Below are 15,893 nucleotides of genomic sequence, written 5' to 3'. Positions count from 1 at the left end.
TGTCCTTTAATGTCTAATTCGTTCTAGCTCGGAATTAATATATTTTTTTCTATATGTTTAACCGAAGGGAAATTTTTTTAAGGTCGATAAGAGATTTGTCGGCTCGGGCGCGAACCCGTGGCCGACAAATCTCTCATCGACTAAAAAATTTCCCTTCGGTTAAACATATATGAAAATATATTAATTCCGAGCTAGAGCGAATTAGATATTATAGGAAATTTGTAGCTCGAGTATGTATATGAATCACGGTAATGTGATAACTTTATATATATATATATATATATATATATATATATATATATATATATATATATATACACATACATATATATATCTTATATATATACTATACATATCATTCAGGTGTTGGGCTTCTTGTAAAACTATTACATAACTTATTACTTGGAACTACTTATGAGATTCCAAAACCTTTGGGTCCCGGATGTTTTTTCTGGGAATAACTTTTTTTCTTGTGCACTTGACAAAGATACTACTTCGCCATACTATACATTACTCCCATACCTAATTTTCGGCAGCATTCTTTATCACCTAGAAGAAAGTATATTCATAAGAGTAAAATAAAACAGCCGAAGACAGTGGCGGAAGACTCTAATGTAAGGGTTCAAAGTTATATGTGACGTAAACATATGGCGTGATGACTCCTCCCACAAGGAGATGTCGACAAACAGCTGTCTCTGAAATTCTCAATGATTCGTACCTTGTCAAGGCTTCGTACCTTGTCAAGGAATGGTGGCCATGATAAGTCACTGACTCCGTGGTTGCAGGACAGCTTTTGTCATTCTACTTGCACAATTGTTTAGAAGTGAGGAGGCCCGTGGCAGACCCTACGTAAGCTTGAACAGGTAAATGAATAATAGGGCCCTTTTTTGGGAAGGAGTACACCCGGACATCGAAGGCTACCAAGTTTTCGTCATTTGTTGACTTCCATAAGGTGCAGAAAGATAATTATATATGCTCTATAAAACAATGGTTGTTGATTTCTTAGTAAAATATAACTTGCGAAAACAACATTAAAACTTGCTTTGCCACCCGCCCCCCCCCCCCAAAAAAAAAAAAAAAAAAAAAAAGTGTCATGGGTTATGATACATCACTGAATGACCTTTGCTGTCCCAGTGTTTGGCTTGACGTTTAAAGTCTATAATCCAGGAATCTAATCATATGCAATTTTCTATTTATCAAAATGATCATCCCTGTCATATTAGGAAAAATAACAAAAGAGTTACAACGAATGCCAAAGTTTTCTTCACTTTGTAAATTGATTTTTAGTCATATAATTTTTCAAAGGAGAAATAGTGACAGAAAGTAATTCCTCGGATTACTTGTGGAAACCCTTTTCTTCAAGGATCCTAGCACTCGACCTCTTGGAATAAATCCTATATGCTGCTACAAAGTTGGAATTAATCCTATATACTACTACAAAGTGTGAACAAGGAATATTGGTTGTATTTCATTGTTGCCAGAGGAGGAGACTTTTTCACGAACAGCCAATTATCCATCGAGGAGGAGGCAAGTTAATGACTTCATAACTTACGACATTAAATCGTCAAAAGACATGCCTCTGAGTTTGCTGTTTATGTCTAAAAGACGTCGGTGTTACTCTTAACTACCAAAATGATACAACTTTCGTAATACAGAAAACAATAAAAAATTAAGTAGGGATGTAAGATACCCTGTGACAAAGTGTCATCTTTGTCAGTTACGTTGATAAAATTTTATTCCGGAAAAACACCGGGACACCGGCTGTGAATCTCATAGTAAACAGACATAAACGATTTTTCATTCAGGGCAAATAATTTGTTCGTTACACAAAAGAATTTCGTCAGCAGATACATTGTGCACTCAAGTGTTCTAAACACCGGAGTCTGGCAGGACAGCAGTCCTGTTCAAGTAGCCTCTGGGTGTGTAACCATCATCATTAGGAATTTCTCTACAAAACCAACATCCAGTGATACCATAGTAGCATCAGTACCAGCCAAAGACTTGTCACATGTTTCAGGTCAGTCATTTCTAAGTTACGGCAGCAGTAACCGGGAGCAGTCCCGCCTTAAGCTAGACAGCCTACATCAGCGCTGGCTAGTTTAGGCTGCTATGATAGTTCTTCCCCCTCTCATAAAACAGGTCACCAGCGTTGTTTGAAATGTCAGAAATCCGTTCTTTAATTCTAATTCTGTCTGTTTACTTTATAGTGTTGTATGTTACCTAAAAATGTTACCTTATATTAAAATGTTGAGGTTCACGGCATATAATGAAAATCCAAGAGAATGAAAAAAATATATATCTATGTTTGACATATTGATTATTTAACTCAAACCATCCATCTCTGCAATCCTACTTTGAATCAACTGAAAGTTAGTCTCACATTTATAAGTCTCAATTTTGCAATTGTAGTTAACATAAAAAATCTCTTGGAGTCAATAGTTAAATAGTTATTGTTACTGTCTGTTAAATAGCACTGTCTTCTGGAGCCTCTGGCCAACTAAAAATTTTAGTCTAACACGAATGCAGAAGGTATTTAGGATTTGCCAATGTCCCAGCACGTCACCCTAAAATAGGTAATAAGAAACGCAGGAAATTGCATCCATTATAAAATTCAAAAATATTTTGGGGGAAGGACCCCCAGAACCCCCTCAGGGCTAAGCCCCAGATGTTCACAATGTCAGGCTCCGTCCCTGCTCATCACACTAAATCTCAAGAGCAAAATTAAACTTGCACTTCATCATACTAAAACCTACATGGTGAAACTACTCAACTTCATCTCTCATCAAACTTAAAACTCAAAGGTGAAACACAGCTCACATCACACCTCACCAAGCTTAGAGCTCGGTGGTCTACCTCCACCCATGCCTTATCAGACTATAAGCTCAGCTCGGTGTTGAAATTCATCTAACACCTCCTCAAACTAAATGTCTATTGGGGAAACCAACTGATGCTCATCCAACTAAAAGTGTAGTGGCAAAAATGCCTAACCAGGCTGAAAGTTCAGTGGTGCAACTGTACTCACGCCTCATCAAAGTAAAAGCTCAATGGCGAAACTCGACTCATTCTTCGTCAGTCTCAAAACTCAGTGGTGAAAATATCTCATGCCTCATCTAACTAAAAGTTAAGCGGTGAAGCAGATCTCACACCTCACCCACCAGTGGTGTAACTCTGTCACGCCTCTTCTAAGTAAAAGCTCAGTGGTAAAACCCCAATAACACACTTGAAGCTCATTAGAGAAACTCAAATTACTCCTCGTCTTTCATAATGCTCAAAGGAGCATGGTGGTCCCATTTTACTCAATAATCATTATTAAATCATTTAGTGTATGCAAGACATCTCATAGTAACTCTTACAAACTAATATTTGTTTGGAACTTAAGTTAACCACATTATGACATTATCATTGTCCAACATCCGTCACTGCAACTCAATAGTTCTACCTTAGTCGCACTACCATTAACCAGAACTCCCATTAGAACAGTGCCTGAATCATATCCATTATCTACAATTGATGCCGCCTAGAACCTGATAGGGATTCAAAATATCACTAACATCCTGACCGCAACTAAATCAGACTGGTTTTGCAGTCATCACCATGTGTAATGATAGCTATAAGAAATAATAGTAAATAGGGTAGCGTAAAAACAGAGAGAGAGAATAATCAAAGTACAGTGAAAATAACGAGAAAGAGAGAGAGAAAATTGAGCTTTGGTGTGTGAGCCAGAATTTAATCAACAAAACCTTAGTCAAAGGAATGAACCATAACAACCATCGCAATGTAAATCTTAAGACAGTCATAAAATCATTTGGACCCTGTGGGACCTCGCACCAACTTACTCCAGCTTCATTCGATAATGGAGCTTCGCCTCCAGGAGGAGGTATTAACGTGTTAAAATTATTGACTCCGCCTGGAAAAGGAGGAATTAAATGTTAACCCCACCTAAAAGGGGATGGGGAAAAGATAAGGAAACACCACACCACGAATCAAGAATCCAGTTGGGCGGAGAACCAAGATCTACACCGCCTTAGGAGGTGGTGCCGAATTCGAACCGAGGGTGGCTCAAGTTGAGATTGACAGAAGACGCGAGAGAGGAGACTGGCAGCCGTCGTTGAGTACAGAAGCAAAAATATTGCCAGAGTCCAACAATAGATTTATAAGTGTTGTAATTTTACTTGTAAATCTAATTCTTTGCACAGTAAAGAAAGAAACTCTGACGTTCGTCTCATTCAAACTTCTCCTGAGAGACTTAGCCTAATAAGATTACTGGTCCAGAACTTACATTAAGAAGAAGCATAAAGTTAAACATAGGACCAGACTGCAGAACGAATTATCAAGAAGCAGCAGCAGGTAAGCGATCATACAACTCGAACACTCTACCCTACGAAAACGAACCACATAAAAATTGGTGCACCACTTAACACATGAATGGAAAATATTGGTCCATAAATGTTCTTGATCATTAACAAACTGTACGCTACCTTCATATCTATGTACGGACGAATATAGATAAAAGATTTTATGTAGTATGCACGGCCCTCATTTATTCAGAACCACAGTCCATATCATACAGACTTTGTAACCAGGAATGCCCCTCATCCTTGATATCAATCTTTATCATCCATAACCGGTATTTGAAAATGTTGCTATTTTCCATAACCTTATATACTCTGTTCTTTCAACTCTAAAATTTTCTCTCATCAAGGAACTTACTCCAATAACTGAATTCACGCTCTAGAGGCTGAAAAGAATTAAGTTACACCAGCAAACTCGAATGGGGTCTATAATACAATGGCGGCCTCAGATCCTTGGTCAAACAAAATTGTAGTTTCTATAGCAGTGGACATGACTAGAACTTATTTCCTGTTTGTAATACTGATTGACCCTAACATCAGAACACCCTGAAGCTCTGAACACACACTAAATCAATTATCTCTTTCTCCACAGCACTAACAGTAACCAGATTTTTAGTTTATGTAACCATAGTACAGTTTATCACATTGACCTGATAGTAATCGGTTTTAATAATATAGCTATGACCATCGCAGTAATTATATAAATTACAAAAATAAAACTCTGAAGTCTCTACACCATTAATCGCTAAAACAAACATTATAGAGGCAATGCAATGGACAATAGCTAAATTCTGCAATCATAGTTATAACTACAATATGAAGAGAACAAACAACTTTTAGGAGTGGTCTTTATAGACAACGTTCACTCTCTACTCATGTAACCACAGTCCCGCTTTTTCAACGTCTGTCCTGCTTTTTTTGGAAAGTTAGCAAAATGTCCCGCCTTTTTTTTTTTTTTTTTTTTTTACTTGTGTGAGTTTTGTCCCGCTTTTTTTTTTTTTTTTGCTACAAAATCAAAACGGTCCCCATTTTAACGAAATAGTACTGATATTTTGTTTAATTTTGCCATTTCACTAGCTGGCAAGTTCTATCGTCTTCTGCGACTGCTACGATACCCAAGGAAGTGAATTAAAAGAATATTATAGAAACTGTAAAGTGTATAAAGTTCGGCCCTTTGCAGCTGCTGATGTCGGCAGAATAAAGGGCCGAGGTCACCGAAGGTACAATGATAGTTATCTGTGTGTGTATAAAACCAATACCATACATACATATATGTATTTATATATATATATATATATATATATATTATATAATATATATATATATATCGATATGATATATATTCATTAATTATATATATATAAATATATATTCATATGAATATATACATTATATATATATATATATATATATATATATATATAATATATATATACCCTATATATATGTCCCGCTTTTACTGAAAAAAATCTGGCCACATTACTCTCTACAAACTATATATATCCTTAAAGAGCATCGTCTCTAGCGGTAAGTGGCAATGCTCCTACAAACGACATTAATCATGTAGTAGAACCTAAATCTAAAATTGAAAGTATTATATCCTATCAAGAAGATAGATAACCTTGATGAAATGAAATCAGTCGCTGCTCTCACATGGATATGAGTAGATCACCTGATAACAGACCGGATTGGCGCCAGTGGTAGAAGCTGTGATCACACGAGGCAGAATCGGCGCTGATGCAAAACCGCCTCGTGTGAACGGGGCCTTACAAACGCGTGTATCTCGAACAGCGCGGAATCCGCAGCGGTTAACATCCGCGCGGTTGTGTGTGTGAACACCCCTGTGCTCTGTCACTGACTTTCCTCCAACCGCCGAGTGTGAACAGGGTCTTCAAAGAGTGTCGAGTCACGCTCCCGAGATTGTTTTGCAATGAATAACAACGAAGGTTGGGAAGAGACCTTTTCTAGTGCGGTTCGGAAAGAGACATATTGTGTGAAAGCTCTAGCACACGTGCAGAAGTCAGCGAAATCATGGGCATGATGCAAAAAATAAATATAGGTCTAATTTTTCGCAACGGAATTACAATACAAATAGAGACAAAGTAATTTTATCTCTGAAAACAAATTGCTGACAGAGACAAAGTAATTTTATCTCTGAAAACAAATTGCTGACAGAGCTTTTTCCCTAGTGTTTTGGCCTACCTTTTTGTGCTGTTCAATTATAAACAAGGCTCTTTCGCTTTGACAAAACTTAAATAACTGGTCTCTGCTTGTCTGCCTGTTTGTGCAATTCAATTTGGGAAAAAACTCTAGGAAAACTAAATTTTGTAACTTTAACGTGTCACTGTACCAAAAAGCATACTTATTACAACAATTGCTTAAACAACAAACCGCGTAGCTACAACATCCAAACGAACTTTACAGCATCGGCCACAGAGATATAGTTTGTCGCGCTGGCTTCACCACCGGTCCACGTCACTTTCTAGATCACAATCGGGATGTGCTCTTTTTTTTCTTTTTCTTTACGAATTTCGATATGTCTACCTTGCATTCCAAAGGAAAAATTGAAATAATCGACAACCAGACGAGGACGTTCCTGTATGCCATCAAAATCTCAAGACGCCATGAGATGAGAGACATTTAAAGGAAAAAGTGATGAAGGAAAGTGGAAAACCATGAAAGGATAGAAAACCAGTGAACAAGTGTTTAACTGTAGTGGAATGTGTTAACTACGTGGTAAGAGGTGGCAGACCCTCCACAAATTGGGGGGAAGAGGGGAAGGGGGCGAATTTGGGGCTTTAAGGGCACAAATAAATACAGAAAAAGCGTGAACCTTTTTTTTAAAAAACCGTCATGTTAAATCCTTTTCCGTCATATAGTGTAAGCAACTGTACACCTGTGCAGCCCTGAGATGATGAAAAATATTTTCAGATAATTTAGAAAACGTTTGAAAATTTCTATTAGGAGAGAATATGGCATTTACTGTAGGACAGAGGAGATGCGACAGATAAATCTAGGTTCATTAGTTTTAAAAAGAAAGACAAAAGCCATTAAGAAAGTGTGGAATATATACAAATTTATAATTAAATTCGAACACGACATCACGGAGTAAAAAAGGAAAATATACTACTTGGCAACAGAAGCAGAGAATGGCTTACAAGCAACTGGATCCAAGAATAAAACTGGAAAGAGGATGTCGTTGTCTGAAGAGAATGCGTCCTGCATCGAATGAGTTGGCATTTTGAAGAGTTATTCAGTGCAAAAGATGCAAAAGAGGCTCATCTGAATAATCAAATACTGGAGAAACTGAATGGACCCTGGTGCCCAAGGAAGGCGCTGCGACACTGAAGTCAACGTCAATGAGTAAGTGGCTGACCTGGGGATGAAAGACGCGCCTCGTTGCAAGGAATAGGTCCCAAACGAATGAGCAGAAGAAATCATTTGTTCTTCTGCATGGGGGAAAAGATAATGGAGAGATTTGCACGAACTACATCATAAGGGCACAGCACAACATCCAGACCGTGAAAGTAACTTACCCGGTAGATGTAAGAAGAATCAATGAAGTAGTTATTTCCCTCATTATATTTTGACCTAGAATGCTGTTTCTTAATATCGGAAGGAAACATTTAGATTCTTTAGACAAGAACTAGAGATTTTCTGAAACTAAGCAAGAAGTCATTCCACACAAGAGGAAATCCACATGTAAGTCATTCTTTTGCTATACGCTGTCTGCCTCTTCATGTGCAGGCAAACCTTAGTGTCAATGAACAGAACAAACCTCAATTTCTATACCTTTGCGCTCATTTATAAACAGACGATCTAAAATCTTTAAACTGGTGGATTAGCTGAATTAAAAGTATCAAGAGGCCCAAAACATTTCGTGCATCAATAAACAACAAAATTACCCTCATTCATGAGCCCTGGTTTTGCAACAGTAGTCAGAACGCAATACACCTCTGCCGTAAAGATAGATCATATCAAATGAGGTGCATTGATATGCACTTTAAATCCAAAGCTAATATTGCTTTTAAAGCTACGGGCAAATAGACAGTGAGTACCCCAGATGGCTGTTCGGTGCTCCATCACACAAAGCAAATATCTCCATGTTGTAGTTACAACCGGCGAATTATATAAATAATAATAAACTATTTTCCATGTGATAAATACAGTTTGATATAGACCTAGTGAAAGTAGGCATTAATACCCTATCCCATACATACTTATCCTAAAGCTGACTTCTCTTTCTCGAGAGTAAATGGGATTGTATCTTAATTAACCTAAAGCCGAGTTTCCTTTCCCAACGTGGAAGAATTCATCAACTCTTATCCAGGGCACGAATCTCTCACTGACGCCTTTGTGCTTACCGATATTTCTTTGAATGGTCTGCAAAAACTTAGTTTTAACACTAGGATATTCATTTTAGTATCGTCCGAAGGCCGGTTCTTCACAATTTACTGCTGAAGACTAAAAAATAAAAAAAAATAACGATAACAGCCCATATCAGTTAACTTGATGGGTTAAAAGTAAAATGAAATGGAAAATTTCTGGGTGGCTTTGCGATGAATAAAATATCTGCATAAATTACAGTAAGAGATATACACTTATTTTATTTCTCAACGCAAAAGTTTGATAAACCCGTATTCCCTTTTAAACAGTTTATTGATATTTATGAAATCAGTTACCGCTTTCATTTATAGCGTTGGGAAAGGCCAGTGATCCTTCTCGCTTTTGCCTAATCTTTTGCCTACAGTGACCAACCAGTGCACTAAACCATTGACACCAACGTGGCTCCAAGACAGGCCACGTAAAAGCAATCATCTGCACTCTACTCATCTTTTCATGCAAATTTTAAGAATGTTGAGAGTCTGTCCCCAATAACAGCTCACCTCTACCAGCAGTCCATGACCCTGTTCTAAGGGCTATATACACATAGGCTATAGTTGTCCCCCCCTCGCCGCACCAACTGAATAAATCTTGAGAATTCCTCAGGTGCAAATACTCCTAACATTAGCTACGAAAATGAACTCGCCTCCCAGCAATGGTATTCCGTCTTGATGATCAATGCAGTGAAAATGTGGAATCAGAGAGGTTGGACGGCAAAATTAAAAGCGGAAAACTAATCAAATAAGGGATTCAAAGGGGCAACAGGTGGAAACGCGTGCTGTAGAAGTTTGAGACGTTGAACAGCAAGATGGAATAAAAGTCACTGAAATACGAAACTGGAGGAAATAATACTGAAAAAGAAGGAAAAAAGGAAAAAAAGGACTGACGCTCAGCTCAGCTGGGCCTAAAGCAAGAGTTCTGAGTGAGAAGAGAAGAGACTGCCCAACAAAGAGCAGGCCACCCGGCCTAAGAGTACCACTAACTCAGGGGTGGATCAAATACAATTGTATTTGTATTTGAATTGTATTTAAATACAATTTTAATGTATTTGCATTTGTATTTGTATTTTAGCATCCAGAGAAAAAGTATTCTGTATTTGTATTTGTATCATGGCACCCAGAAAAAAAAGTATTTTGTATTTGTATTTATATTTGATATTTCGAGTCAAAATCATTTGAGGACAGAGAGAGAGAGAGAGAGAGAGAAGTCAACAACCATGGTTTACGAAACTATGACGGGTCATTTACATGTCGCGTACACATTGCGTACGAGTACACATCGCGTTCCTGTACAACCATCCCTGCCCCACCCACTACCATGATGGTAGTTGGACAGAGATAGCACTAACGTCCCTGTCACACTCGCTGTAGCTGGTGGCGTGAGTTATGTACTTAGTTTATTGGCAGCACTGACACAAGTGACAAGCGTTAGCTGTAGCACTACAGTCTTCTATAAAAAAGAGGTTGCATCCGTTTCTTGAGAAGACTGACGTCATTGCCGCAGCTGTCATGGACCCCAAGTTTAAGCTGGCATGGCTGCCATGTGAGGAAATAAAAAAGGAAAAGATTTCGAAGATTGTGGACCTAATTATTTCAGAGTCAACTCAGTCATCTTTGAAGAACACAATTCCAGAGAGGGAGCCTTTCATCACCATAAGCACCAATCAAGACAAGGCTGACATGAGTGCAAAACGCCCTCGTCTTTTTGCCTACATGCCACCAGCTGGGAAAATAAATGTAAGTGCATCAACAAGCGACACTACAGTGGTAAAGGCAGAACTTGAGTCGTACCTAGAAGAAGGTGTTCTGGCTTTTGACGTCAACCCACTGAGGTGCTGGCGTGAAAACAAGAGCTTCAGCATTTTGAAGCCTTTTGCAAGAATATCCTAGGGTGCTGTGCCACGTCGGCACCATCTGAAAGAGTCTTTAGTAAGGCCGGTAATTTTGACACTCCTGAGCGAGCAAAACTTGGCCCGGAAACCTTCCGGGCATTAATGATGATTAAATGTAATTATGATATATAGAATGCAGATATAAACTTGTGTGAAAAATGTATATAGTTTTGCAAATTTTCAGGAGATTTTTTATTAGTAGCTTTGAAATCTGAAATAAGAGTACTTGTATTTTCATTTGTATTTTCTGAACCAGTGATTTATTTTTATTTTTAGATTTAGGAAGAAAAGTATTTGTATTTCTATTTGTATTTCTAGATTTAGGAATAAAAGTATTTGTATTTGTATTTTGTATTTTTGGAATCCTAAACGAAAGTATTTGTATTTCAATTGTAAAAAGTCAGTATTTGATCCAACCCTGCCACCGAAAGCAACAACAGAGCAAATATTTGGGAGGGAGAGGAGGAGGAGGAGATAGGCTGATGACAGGTATTTTTATATCAACAGTTTTGGGCTTCAGATGAAAGTCTACGTGATGAAAAGAGAAAAAAGGAAGAGTTGAATCATACACAGACTTCTCATCAAAGATGAAGTCCGTTGGTCCTATGTACCTATTTCTAGCATTGCTGAAAAAACACTAATGCAAATTTGAATACAGATAAAAAGCACACCATATACAGTGTGCGTGTATATGTTTATATATGCTTAAAAACCACGATTTTGCGTATGTATATATATATATATCTATATATAGATATATATAGATATAGATAGATATATATATATATATATATATATATATATATATACAGGTTGAAGAGGTAAAGGCTTAATGTCTTTCACAAGTATCGTTTATTACGCCAACGTTTCACATCACATGATGCATCCCCAAGGCTAGAAATTATCTACTATGAATATTAAAACATCACTCACTCAAAAAAAAATCTAAAAAGGCACAAACAATATTTGACATTTACAAAAAGAAACAATTAAAACGAGAACTCGAAAGGAACACCTACCAAGGTAAGAGTTAAAAAGTGACTAAAAAGGCTGAGAGAAAATAAACATAAGAAAGATGACTAAAGCGAACGTGGAGAGTAAACAAACAGGCAGTTATCCTAAAAACAGTTGTGTGGACGACGATTGGGTGTTTAGCGTTGGTAAATTAGTTTTTATGAAAAGTGACTCCAACACCAAATCAACTCGTCGTCTCTACTTGCAGATCCAATAATCTTAAAATCATTGATGTCCAAGCGGGCACCACAAATCTGGGAGTTTGTTCTGAATATTGGATCATTCGGGATTGGACAATCTGCACTCTGTCCTAAAGCTGACACCTTGAAGGGAGCAGAAACGGACCCTGAGAAGCCTCCTCGTACATCCAACGAAAGTTTCCAGACTACATCTGGGACAGGTATATTTATAAACGATGTTGGATGTCAAGGAAGGGCTCAGTCTGTCCTTCACTCTGAAAAAACGTATATTTAGAGGATTTCGTGGGATCAACTTAAAATTAACTGCTGGCAATTCATTGTGAATTAAATTCATGAATTTCTTTTTTTAAACTTTTATCGTGAAGGAAAGGGAGCTTAGCATAAATACAAAATTATGTATTTTTGCTAAGTTCCCTTTCCTTCACGATAAAAGTTTTAAAAAGAAATTCATGAATTTAATTCATAATGAATTCCCAGCAGTTAATGTCAAAATTTTTTTTTTAGATTTTTTAAATGAGTGAGTGATGTTTTAGTTTTTCATAGTATATAATTTCCAGCCTTGAGGATGCATCATGTGATGTGAAATGTTGGCGTAATAAACGATACTCGTGAAAGACATGCCTTTACCTCTTCAACCTGGATGTTTGTCGGGTCTACTATATATATATATATATATATATATATATATATATATATATATATATATATATATATATATATATATATATATATGATCGTGGTTTCTAAGCCCCAAGATAAAAGGATTCCGATGTTAAATGATATCGGTAGCTTAACATTTGTCAGGATAAAAAAAAAAAAAGGTGACGCATGTATAAACGACAAAAAATCAATCTATGAGGTAATGGTACTCTTAGCAACATCAGTCGTCAAGGAGTCCCCAAATGTGGCTATTTTATTCGTGGGAAGGTAACGAGGGCTGCTGCAGATGAACGTTTTATACCTCCAAGTTTCGTCAGTCTGGTCACTACCTTTATTATTCGCTTATTTATACCTTTGGGTACCTTAAATTCATCGCCCGGATTCTTGGCCGTCGCCGCTTATCTACAGTAGCTACAAGTTGAGGAATTCTATGCTGCTTGAAGTCTCTGTCCTTCCTCTGGGATGGCGCCCAGAACTGAACAGCATGCTTCTCTCAGCGGAGTCTCAGTAAGCACTGCTTTACGTTAGCATTTTCACTATATATAACGATATATCATCGAGAGAGAGAATATGAAAACTTTGAATCATTTTTCTGCCATGCCGCCAGCATATTCGTTGGGTCCCGCGATGACGTGCCGTTGTGCTTAAGAGACAGATGATTTCATCGTTATCTTTCACAAAAGAACAGAGCTAATTTATTTCACACCAGGGCCTCCGTGGACGTAGATCTTTATTTTAGCCTTTCACACGTGTAGCTTTTAAACAACTGAAACCACCTCTGTTCTCCTTCTCACACCTGCAAAGCGGAATCACAGGTGCGATAGACAAGGTGGGTCTGATTGTCTGCGCTCTATAACATTAAGTCTTTTTCCAGTTTAACTTACAATACAACTGTGGCACGACCTGCGTCTGCGCTCTCTCTTCCCACTCAATAGGAGCTCATCTCTCGGAGCACCGAGTTCACGACGAACGAACAGGTATGACAAAATACTCTTCTCTCTTTCTCTCTCCACAATGAGACCTAACGACTAAGGTGTGATTCTCACATAAAAATTTTCCCTCAGTGTAATCCATGACATATCCGGGACAACTGTTATTCCGCAAGCTGTTCTTTTTATGTTTATGATTAATTGTATGTACTTAAGTACTGCTATTCGCGTCATTTCTAATCATCAGTGTATGCACGTACGCGTGATCGATCCAAGATAGAAAGGAAATAAAAAATGAACATTTGTGGCGAAAATCATTCGTGCCTCTGTTAACCTAAGGATTGGGTACCAGACGGGTGTTCCAGATGAAGGACAAAGTAGGTGCAGTAACCTCATCGTCAAAAAGGCTTCCTGGTAACAGGAAGGATCCCCCCTGAAGTCCACAACGTCTTCCTCCCTCCCTTTGGGGGAAACTGCTCTAGTCGATGGGAAAGACTTTTGCAAAGCAGGATTTGTGGCATCAGAAGAACTGAAAGTGAGATATTTGTGGCCCAGTGGTTCGTTCGGTCGTGAAATGATTGAGCGCAAGACAAATGAGCGCCTACAGAAGAGTGTAAGACACTTGAGCGTCAGAAATGCCAAGTTGTACTGAGATCTGATGGCAGAACTTGCGCCGTTTTAATAACTTTTCTGTTTGACGTCTGTCCCCTCGAGATGTTTTTTTTATTTTGTTGGTTACAAGACGTTTTCATATCTCGCATTTCGTAGACACTGTTACACAATTTTAAAATTAACTATTTCTAATGATAGCCTATTTTTATGGATAGGAAAAAGGAAAAAAATGTGACAGTTTTAAAATTTCACTTGTTATGAGATGTAAATTCAAAATATCTAAAAATAATTCTTATAATTAAAAGGCAGAAATGTGACAGCTTTCATGTTTATTTATGACATGGAAACAAGAAATCTAAAATAAATGATATACATAAGAAATAAATCTTTAAATACTTCTGCAAGGTCATTTTAAAAGATGTTGAACGGAAATATTCTCTTGGGTCTCTTGCATAATATTCGCTACAAGTTTATTTGAAGTATTTTGTTCGTCTTAAAATATCTAGGACTTGTAAGTGGTAGAATGCAAACGCCCTATCGACATCTGCATTGCCCATGATGCCACCCCTCTAAGGAATTATTTCTTCGTGGATGTTCCCTGACAATTATGTTGTCAAACCTCAGCATAATTTTTGCATTTCTGACGCTCAAGTGTGGGCGCTCAACTGTCTTTACTCTCAAACATCAGTTCATGGTTATAGATAAACAAAATAGATTCTGATCATCCTATCAATTATAGAGGATCAAGGTCCATAGCCAACACTAACTTTAACTGTTGCTTTGAAATGATATGCAAAAGCAACAGCAAAAATGAAAAGACCTACTGCGCAATGATGTCCGAATATAGTTTTCTTCTAAAAGTCTACGTTAATTGCTAATATCTTATAAAATACTTTACTAGGAGCGAAGCGAAGTCTTACTGGAAACGGGCTCAATTTCTGGCGGCCCGGCCGTAACGTTATTCAAATGCTAATATCTACAAAAGTATTGAAGATAAAAGGAATCTTCGCTCGGCAGATAAAACCCTACATCTTTAAATTTTCATCCCATTTACGATATATTTTTAAATATCATCAATTCACATTGAAATGATGTTAACCTTTGATGGTTTAACTTGAAGATTCACGAGTTATCGCCTTTAGGCAGTTCTACTGGTCTAGTAAATACTACTGTCCATTTTCTCTCCAGGATGATGTTCGGAACGATGTCTGTCTTTCGTCGATATTTGTAGAATGCTGTGGCTTGTCATCATCTTCAAATTTACCATTAATCATACTCCCCCTATGATGTCAGTTATTCCCAAACACAGTGAACTCGCTTGAGGAGGTATTTGGGGTTCATGTTGAGTTGAATATAGAATTTAGGCCAAAGGCCAAGCACTGGGACCTGTGAGGGCATTTAGCGCTGAAATGGAAATTGACAGTAAAAGGTTTGAAAAGATGTAACAGGAATCAATATTATTAGTGTGTGGAAAGTAAAATGGAGGAAAGATAATATGAAAGGAGCTATACAGTAAAAGGAACACAAGCGTTGCAGGTAGGGGCCCAAGGCACGCTGCAAAGAACCTTAAGTAATGCCTACAGAGAATCGCATGGGGTCCATTGACGACACTACCTCCCTACGGAATGGTTCATTTTTGTGATGATAAAAAAAATTTGCAAGCGTATACTCCGCCATCGTGCGAGAGACAGGTTGGATATCGATTCTCGGTACAGAAGCTGAATCTCGCAGGATTCGATATCATCCTCTCTCTCTCTCTCTCTCTCTTAATGGCCGAACGGTCAGGTCGACAGCTTTTCACTGTCTCTAAGCCAAGAGCTTTAGGTTCGAATTCTGGCCGGCCCAGAAACAC

General features: G+C 37.8%; 1 protein-coding gene across 1 annotated transcript in view; it reads left to right on the top strand.

Annotated features, from left to right (window-relative positions):
• Positions 1-15,893, top strand: part of LOC135195067 (transient receptor potential channel pyrexia-like) — a 68,742-nt gene that overhangs the window by 47,449 nt on the left and 5,400 nt on the right. The gene's annotated exons all lie outside the window — the stretch shown is intronic.

The sequence above is a fragment of the Macrobrachium nipponense genome, chromosome 15, assembly GCF_015104395.2.
Source record: "Macrobrachium nipponense isolate FS-2020 chromosome 15, ASM1510439v2, whole genome shotgun sequence".
In the NCBI taxonomy this organism is placed as follows: Eukaryota; Metazoa; Arthropoda; class Malacostraca; order Decapoda; family Palaemonidae; genus Macrobrachium; species Macrobrachium nipponense.
The sequence above is the reverse complement of the archived record's forward strand: the minus strand, read 5'-3'. Positions and strand labels throughout refer to the sequence as shown.